General features: G+C 47.5%; 1 non-coding gene across 1 annotated transcript; it reads right to left on the bottom strand.

Annotated features, from left to right (window-relative positions):
• Nucleotides 1-7,409: 7,409 nt before the first annotated feature.
• On the bottom strand, nucleotides 7,410-7,513 carry LOC126250470 (U6 spliceosomal RNA). Its single transcript, XR_007545701.1, has one exon. It is a non-coding gene; the product is annotated as a U6 spliceosomal RNA (small nuclear RNA).
• Between the last annotated feature and the right edge of the window lie 289 nt (nucleotides 7,514-7,802).

The raw sequence follows: 7,802 nt of genomic DNA, 5'->3' as shown, positions 1-7,802 counted from the left end.
CTGGGGATAAGGCCTGAACTGCACCACACATGTGCTTTAATGCAAACAGGATGGACAGAAAGTTTTCAACCACACCTTGTGGGCAGAGGATTAATCTTAGTCGTGGATAAGTTTCTGGTTAAGCTTACAGGCGGAATTTCCAATGCTAGAAAATAAAGCAGTAATAACTTTGTTACCTGACTCGTTCACCTATTAGCGAAAAGGCTTTTCCTTTCTTACACTTACATAATAAATACACTCCTGGAAATTGAAATAAGAACACCGTGAATTCATTGTCCCAGGAAGGGGAAACTTTATTGACACATTCCTGGGGTCAGATACATCACATGATCACACTGACAGAACCACAGGCACATAGACACAGGCAACAGAGCATGCACAATGTCGGCACTAGTACAGTGTATATCCACCTTTCGCAGCAATGCAGGCTGCTATTCTCCCATGGAGACGATCGTAGAGATGCTGGATGTAGTCCTGTGGAACGGCTTGCCATGCCATTTCCACCTGGCGCCTCAGTTGGACCAGCGTTCGTGCTGGACGTGCAGACCGCGTGAGACGACGCTTCATCCAGTCCCAAACATGCTCAATGGGGGACAGATCCGGAGATCTTGCTGGCCAGGGTAGTTGACTTACACCTTCTAGAGCACGTTGGGTGGCACGGGATACATGCGGACGTGCATTGTCCTGTTGGAACAGCAAGTTCCCTTGCCGGTCTAGGAATGGTAGAACGATGGGTTCGATGACGGTTTGGATGTACCGTGCACTATTCAGTGTCCCCTCGACGATCACCAGTGGTGTACGGCCAGTGTAGGAGATCGCTCCCCACACCATGATGCCGGGTGTTGGCCCTGTGTGCCTCGGTCGTATGCAGTCCTGATTGTGGCGCTCACCTGCACGGCGCCAAACACGCATACGACCATCATTGGCACCAAGGCAGAAGCGACTCTCATCGCTGAAGACGACACGTCTCCATTCGTCCCTCCATTCACGCCTGTCGCGACACCACTGGAGGCGGGCTGCACGATGTTGGGGCGTGAGCGGAAGACGGCCTAACGGTGTGCGGGACCGTAGCCCAGCTTCATGGAGACGGTTGCGAATGGTCCTCGCCGATACCCCAGAAGCAACAGTGCCCTAATTTGCTGGGAAGTGGCGGTGCGGTCCCCTACGGCACTGCGTAGGATCCTACGGTCTTGGCGTGCATCCGTGCGTCGCTGCGGTCCGGTCCCGGGTCGACGGGCACGTGCACCTTCCGCCGACCACTGGCGACAACATCGATGTACTGTGGAGACCTCACGCCCCACGTGTTGAGCAATTCGGCGGTACGTCCACCCGGCCTCCCGCATGCCCACTATACGCCCTCGCTCAAAGTCCGTCAACTGCACATACGGTTCACGTCCACGCTGTCGTGGCATGCTACCAGTGTTAAAGACTGCGATGGAGCTCCGTATGCCACGGCAAACTGGCTGACACTGACGGCGGCGGTGCACAAATGCTGCGCAGCTAGCGCCATTCGACGGCCAACACCGCGGTTCCTGGTGTGTCCGCTGTGCCGTGCGTGTGATCTTTGCTTGTACAGCCCTCTCGCAGTGTCTGGAGCAAGTATGGTGGGTCTGACACACCGGTGTCAATGTGTTCTTTTTTCCATTTCCAGGAGTGTAGATACATAAACAAACTTCCAACCGTAAGTGATTTGAGACTGTCTTTAACTTCTGTGGTTCATGACTTTATAGTTTTGCATCATGCAAAGCAGGCGGATCCTTCTCAAAGCACTCCAAGAATGGGTTTACCCAGTTACTGTCATAATTAGACTTTTAGATTAACAGAAAGGTATAAAACACTTTAATATTGCGTACTAGACCTAACCATTGTGCAAAAGCTTGCATCTGCTCTTTTGATGTGATACAACTGAAATGTAAATCTTGTATAAGCATTAGCGGTATGAAACCAATTGCTTGGTATTAAATTACTTGTATGTCATAGTAAGTACAGATTTTTATTTATTTTGCTTTTTCATAAGGCGTGGTTTCGCACACATCAGTTTTTTGTGAAAGGGGGCCACACGTCAAAAAAGTTTAGGAACCAGTGCTCTTAGGTATCTGCAAAAATACGCTGATCAGCCAGAACATTATGACCATCGACCTACTATCGATATAAACCTGTCCAGGCTATAGCAGCGGCACCTGAGGAGGAATGACTGCTAGTCAGATACACACGTAGTGAATGTAGCATCAGTGAGCGTTCCGTTCGTGTGCAGAGTGGGGAAGGCCCACAATCTATCTGAGTTTGACCGAGGGTTGATTGTGGTGGCCCGGAGGCTCGGCACGAGCATTTCGGAAACTGTACGACGTGTCAGGTGTTCGAGGAGCGTAGTGTGTGTGTGTGTGTGTGTGTGTGTGTGTCAATTCCTAATGGACCAAACTGCTGAGGTCATCGCTCCCTAGACTTACACACTACTTACACTAACTTATGCTAAGAACAACACACACACCCATGCGTGAGGAGGGCGCGAACCTTCAGTGGGAGGGGGCACGCAATCCGTGACATGGCGCCTCAAGCCGCACGGTCACTCTGCGCGGCGGAGCGTCGTGATCAGTATCTTGAACACGTAACTAAACCAAGGTGAAACCATGTCTAGACTTCGTGGGGTTGGGCAGCCACCCCTCATTACCAGTGTCGGACGTCGTAGGCTGGGTAAACTGGTAAAACAGGACAGGCGTCGAACTGTGGCGGAACTAACATCAGACTTTAATGTTGGGCAGAGTACAAGTGTGTCTCAACACACTGTGACTGAACACTCCTAACGGAGAGCGTACGCAGCCGACGATTCGTGCATGTGATAACATTAACACCACGACACCTGCAACAACTACTGAACTGGGCACATGACCATCGACACTGGACGTTGGCGCATGTGGGAAAGCGTTGCATGGTCTGATGAATCCCGATACCTTCTTCATCATGCCGTTCCAGGGGAACAGCTGCTTGATAACTGCACGGCGGGTCGAAGACAAGCTGGTGGCGGCTCCATTACGATCTGGTGAGCATTCACGTGGGCATCCATGGTTCCAGTGCAGCTCGTGCTAGACAACATGGCGGCCTTGGAATATCGTACACTGCTTACAGATCTCATACATCCCTTCATGACGATCATGTTTCCCGACGGCAGTGCCATTTTTCAACAAGATAATGCGCCGTGTCACAATGTCAGAGTGTGATGGAGTTTTTCGAGGAACGCAGTGGCGAATTCCAATTGATGTTTTGGCTCCCCAACTCACCAGATCGAACACATTTGGGATGTGACTGAACGTGGCGTCAGAGCTCATGCCCCCCCCCCCCTCAGAATTCACTTGAATTAGGTGACTTGTGCGTGCAGATTTGATGCCAAGTCCCTTCAGCGACCTAGCAAGGCCCCATTGTTTCCATTCCACGACGCGTCGCCGCTGTTATCCGTGCCAAAGGCGGACATACCAGCTTTTAGGTAGGTTGTCATGATGGTCTGGCTGATCACTGTGTCTACATGACATCATGCTTGTACTACAGAGCAACTATATTATCTGTTTGGTACAAATAAGTTTGTTAAAATTAAAAGCTGAAATAATGAAAGAACACGAACTGCAGACAAGAAAAACATACGAAGTTTACTGATAAATTGCTTGCTTCAAGTAAATAAAGAAATACTCTTCTTCTCGTAACGCTATAATGACCCTCTGGATTAATTTATTCCTGAAACAAGCAATTAGGACGTTAGAGATTTATGATAACTAGAACAAGGTGTTATGTAAACGTATCTGAAACTTACAATGTCATTGCAGCGCACCACAAGCATGTTATTCACATTTTCCCTTATGTTTATTGACAACGACAAGCCCAGCCCTCTCGCTAGAGGCACTAGAGGCAGGTGTACATAGAACTTCTCGTGCCACATGCGACACTCTGAGATAAGCTGTTTATCTGACTCCAAAGGTGACTGTCGCTCATCTGGTTTTTCAATCAACAGACACATAGAAACTTCATTTTTTTTTCTTTATTGTAATTTTAAACACCTCATACAGGCGGGCTGTCTGCAGCATATTACGCCGCTCTTCAGCCTTAAGTGGTACAATCATATGACAAATAGGTGACACAGACAATACAATGAAAATGGCGGGCAAAAAAGGTAGAGACAAAAAACAATAAACATGAAGCCGTTCACGCTGGACGATAAAAGCACTAACACTTGTTGACACGGCGCACAGAACACGGAGGACGGCGACGGCACATGTGAACAGTGGAGGTGTAACTGCGAAAGAACGCTAAACACAAAACGAAGGCACACACACGAGACACTGATGGCGATGATCTCCGGCGCGCGAATGTTCACTATGCGTGTGCGAGTCCGGGGACCTGCCAAGAGAGGAGGAGGAGGAAGGGGAGTGGGAGAGCGAGAGGGGAGAGCAGAGATGCCACGGGCAGGGGAGATAGGGGGGAGGGAGGAAGGGGGAGGGGAAGCCCAGGGGGAGAGGGGTGGAGGGAGGGGACGGGGGAAAAGGAAAGAGAAGGGAAGGGAAGAGAAGGGAGGGAGGGTGCCGAAAGGATAGAAACTTCATCAACTGTTTCCTCTTACTCCACCCATGATGCAAAGACACGGTTTGAGGACGTCGATGCTGAGGTTTCGTCCTATGTATGACATTCTACAAATAATATAATATGTCTGCATGGAGGACAAATATATCGCGTAGCTCCTAATAAATTTGGTGCGCTGTTCACGCGAATTTACGTCTTTTTACTATTATACGATCAACATTTGCACTTTGAAATGTAGCACATCTGAAACGTGCTGCGGCATAAACTTCCTCTCTCTCAGTTATCGAAATTTACTACAGATGGCGCCCCTGCGGTAGCAGAACAAACACAAAAAAAAATGGCTCTGAGCACTATGGGACTCAACTGCTGAGGTCATAAGTCCCCTAGAACTTAGAACTACTTAAACCTAACTAACCTAAGGACAACACACACATCCATGCCCGAGGCAGGATTCGAACCTGCGACCGTAGTGGTCGCGCGGTTCCAGACTGTAGCGCCAGAACCGCTCGGCCACCAGCGGCCGGCAGAACAAACACAAGGAAATGTACTGGTTTTACTCGAATTTTTTCCATTAAGAGATTCAGAGCGTGTGCTTTCAACAATGCTGTAGCCTCAAAGTGATTGACAGTATTAAGGCACACTTTCTTCTTTAAATACGATCTCTTATCCAGATATGAGCGTTTAGAACATATCACCAAAAGTTTAAAATTTATTTTTTATAAATGCATTGTTCTGCGTATATGGGAATGCTTATCTCACCGTATGCCGCATTCTGTGAACAGTGTTCCTGTAGCTGGTACGGCCGGCCGCTTGTGGCCGAGCGGTTCTGGCGCTACAGTCTCGAACCGCGCGACCACTACGGTCGCAGGTTCGAATCCTGCCTCGGGCATGGATGTGTGTGTTGTCCTTAGGTTAGTTAGGTTTAAGTAGTTCTGAGTTGTATGGGACTTATGACCTCAGCAGTTGAGTCCCATAGTGCTCAGAGCCATTTGAACCATTTTTTTTTTTTTTTTTTTTTTTGTAGCTGGTACGCCCATGGGCACTATGAACTGCAGCGTCGGACCATTGTCAGCTTCCACAGCTCGGGTAACCTCTTGAAGGACTTAGAGAAACTGAATTAATTAGTGAACTACCTAGTAATGTCAGTCCTCAAACAGGTGCATTTTTTCCGAATTCACGTAAAACTTCAACTTGTTCATGCTGCGTTAACATGAATTTTAACATGAAATACATAATTTTCCAGCGAGTTTCAACGTGTTGCTTTACAGTAAGCAGCAACCGTAAGTGTTTTATATGGCCACTCCCTTTTAAACAAGTTATGACATTTTTCGTTGCTTCCAACGATGCTTAAATTTTAGGACAATGTTCCTGCAACCATTTATCCTCTAGTGTGTGGCGTAGAATAGTGCTAATGGAATGAATATTGCACGGAAGGCGACAATAGTTCTCAAGTGCCTCTCCACATTTTCCCCCTTATCAGTAACGAACGTAATCCTTATTAGATGGTTTCTAAATATCTCTATCTTTCTCATGATAATTTCAATTTCCTCTGGTATATTTGTAGCAATTTTCTTCGTATCAGACGGGAACTCTGCAGCAAACAAGATCCGATTTTTCCAATGCAGCTCTCCCGGGATTGAATGCATGATGAGAGTCAATGTGTTTTAGTGTACACGTCTGTCCATATGTCAATTGTACATGCACGCGCACCATCCTCCGTATGCTGTATCAACTGGAGTACCACAGGCACACGGTATTCGTCTGCTATTTTTTTTTACATTCCTAAAAATAGTTGATGGGTGAGAAAGCACGTCTTTTCGTTTTTTGCCCTTGCAGTGGGGTAGTGTACTCCTGTTTCTAGCAGTGTCTGTGCAAGATCTTGAAAGCCTTCTTCTGGAACTGTGCTGAATGGTCGTAGATCTCTTCCACACATTATTACATACTTCTCCAGGACAATGGATTTTGCTGACGCCGGAAGATTTCTACTACCGTTGATTTGACTATTAGGAGAAGCTGTACAGGTGTTCACATGTCGCAACAAGATATTGGGACTGTCATGACGGAGTGTTAATAACTTATAAAGGCCACTACACTCTGCAAAACTTACAGATTTATTTTCATTATCCACAACCTGCGTAAGACTTTGCCGTACCATGCTATCTCCTGATTTCTTCAGATGCGTTTAGGTTTCCTCCTCCAGTACCAGGGGAAGTCCTTTTTCTCTTCATCACGTTTTCTAAGGCTTGGACATTGGGAGGACCTTCGCTGTTCGATATGAATTTCTGGTATAATAATAATGGTAATTTACGACAACCCAAAAGCACTGTCAAGAAAACCAAAACAATTGTGAGTTGCTTACGCTCTGTTCTCTTCAGTAGCTTGTTCTAAAGTCTCTGCATGGGTTGCTTTCCGCAGTTCCCGGTGCTGTCTGTTTATTGCACCGAGCCTAGTTGACACTTGAGCTCGGCCGGAAACTCGACGGCGCATTGTAGCTCGCGTATTCTGTTCCCGATACTGTTGTGCGGAGAGAGTTATTTTGTGCCAAAAGTGAGTGGAGAGACCTCCACCATTACCTCCAGAACGAAATTAGAATTATTTTAATACCGTCAGCTGCTCAAGGGAGTTGATATATATCAACGGGGAAAGGTGAAAATGTGTGCCCCGACCGGGTCTCGAACCCGGGATCACCTGCTTACATGGCAGACGCTCTATCCATCTTTTTTTTTTTTTTGTTCGTTTTCGTTCGTTGTATCTGCTCGGGGCGGACGTCGCAAGACACTCGTTTCAGTTCGTCTTTGATCCATCAACTCAGTTTTTTTTATTACATAGGGCAGCTAACCCTCTGACCAAACACGCTGAGTTACCGTGCCGGCTGTGTCATCCTTGCGCAGTGGCCATTCTAATCTCTGTATCGTTCCAATTTTAGTATATGTACAGCCGAAGCGAGTACTCCATCTGAGCCACCGAGGGCACAGAGGATAGTGCGACTGCAGGGACTATCTCGCGCACGCCTCCCGCGAGACTCACATTGTCACCTTGTATGACCACACACTACATTCGTAGTGTCCAACCCCAACACACTCATTACTCGTGGAAGACATTCTTACCAAGTCCCGTAAGAGTTGGGGGAACATGTGTGCATCCGCACAGAAGAAGAAGGTCATGGCCGGTATTGTCTGAACTATATACTTATATGGATATGGTGTCAGTTCCTTCGGACACGCGCAGAAAGAGTGGTT

Source organism: Schistocerca nitens, chromosome 3 (assembly GCF_023898315.1).
Source record: "Schistocerca nitens isolate TAMUIC-IGC-003100 chromosome 3, iqSchNite1.1, whole genome shotgun sequence".
NCBI lineage: Eukaryota > Metazoa > Arthropoda > Insecta > Orthoptera > Acrididae > Schistocerca > Schistocerca nitens.
The sequence above is the reverse complement of the archived record's forward strand: the minus strand, read 5'-3'. Positions and strand labels throughout refer to the sequence as shown.